The 1,702-nt window shown below is 49.5% G+C and overlaps 1 protein-coding gene across 8 annotated transcripts in view; it reads left to right on the top strand.

Annotated features, from left to right (window-relative positions):
• The first annotated feature begins 291 nt into the window (after positions 1 to 291).
• Positions 292 to 1,702, top strand: part of Atp2b2 (ATPase plasma membrane Ca2+ transporting 2) — a 241,002-nt gene continuing 239,591 nt past the window's right edge. For all 8 annotated transcript variants that reach the window (XM_010619264.2, XM_010619211.2, XM_010619217.2 and 5 more), the window contains exon 1: positions 292 to 411. The gene's annotated coding sequence lies outside the window, so the exon portion shown is untranslated. The remainder of the gene's footprint in view (positions 412 to 1,702) is intronic.

The raw sequence follows: 1,702 nt of genomic DNA on the forward strand, positions 1-1,702 counted from the left end.
AAGGCAGCCTGCCAAGCCAGAAGAACCATCTCTGCATGGGACACACTGGGCCCTGCTAGTCATGGCATCAGACTCAAGGGCCAGGGATCAAGCTCCAGGCCCATGGGGGCGCAGACAGATGTGGGTTCTGAAGTAAGAGCCTGTCACGATGCCAGCCCCTCGCTGCCCACTGGTACAGGGCTCAGAGAGCCACATGTCCCAGGAAGAGCCAGAAAACCCAACCCAACCTTGGAATGAAACCCTTGGTGTCCAATATCAGTATTGTTTCAAATATTACATTTTAAACAGATCTGGATTCCTTTCCTGTGGTCTGTGATTGGAAGCTTACGGGCCCCTGACATGTCCTCCTGATCTTATTTTCTCGTCGGGATCTCACGCCAGAGCACGGATGGAGAGCAGTGGAGCAGACTGGTAAGTGGTAAGCTGAGACATCTGCTGGCCTGTGGGTCTCAGCATCTGCCTGGCCACTGTGTGCACTCTGGGATCTCTGGGATCTGTGCACTCTCTGATTGAAAAGCACAGTTTACAAACACCTGTCAGTATGGTCAGCAATCCTCACCCCAGGCCCCAAGTCCTTTCCACAGATTCCGAACCTAGTGGGCAGAGGAAAGGAGTGGGAAGGGGATCTGAAAGCTGCGGTTTAGCTTTATTTCCTGCCTGTGAGTCTGCCTTTTCAGTGTCCCCCCGCAGCCTGTGTGTTACAGTGTTGGACACTCAACCAAGAGGAAGATGCCCTTTAACTGTCTTTTTGAGATAAAGAGCAGTACTTTTGCAGCTACCATATCAGCCATTCACACTTTCACATCTTTTTTTTCACATTTTCATATCCTTTAACTGCATCAGCTTATTATCTCACTGAGAGTTTTTTTTTTGAGGGGGTACATTATACACAGGGCACTAGCTCAGTCTGGGACAGAACAAAGGGCCTGAGAGCATGCAGCAGACATTCCTGAGCTCAGGGACTTCCCAGAGCTGATTGGGGTGCCATCTCTGGCCCTGTCCTAGGTCAGAAGGGGCTCTGGGCTACCCTAGAACCCTTACCATCTGGGAAACAAGCTCCAAAACCTCAGTTTGCAGACCCTTGGCAACATGGCCCTGGGCCTGGGGCTGCCTTGGAGTCCTCTGGGACCAGCCACAGACTCTCTGCCAGTGGCTATAGGTTGCGCCTCCCTGGGGTAGGTGTGTGCAGAGCTGCCTTCTTCCTCTGGGGAATCAGCAGTTGCTTCGGGGCGTTTGAGCAAGGCAGTCCACATACCAAACCCTCTCTGGGCAGATGTGTCGATGATACTGACATCACCACCCCAGCAGGTGACAGGGCTTTGGGAGCCGGTACATGGGACTGCTACGTTTTGATGGAAAAGTAAAAGATGGTGCCAGGGAAAGTCATACCTTCTTCTTTTTTTTTTTTCTTCTCCTTTTATTGAGTTTATTGGTACAATCTAGGTATACAATACAGTTACATTCATTATTGGGATTCTGTACCTTTACATAATAGGTCTTGATTCTCATTTTTCCCCTTGTCCCTGCCCTCCCTTCACCCCCTCCTCCCCTCCCCATTTACAAACACTTTATTTCCATTTTTTCAGTTTCTCATATTTTTTTCCTCTCCCTTATTACCTTTCCCCCACCCTTCCCACTTTCCCTACACCTTTAGCCCTTTACTTCCTATTTCACATTATTAATTATCTCATTAGGATCCTGT

Source organism: Fukomys damarensis, unplaced genomic scaffold (assembly GCF_012274545.1).
Source record: "Fukomys damarensis isolate Sample0158 unplaced genomic scaffold, DMR_v1.0_HiC HiC_scaffold_24, whole genome shotgun sequence".
Classification (NCBI taxonomy): Eukaryota; Metazoa; Chordata; class Mammalia; order Rodentia; family Bathyergidae; genus Fukomys; species Fukomys damarensis.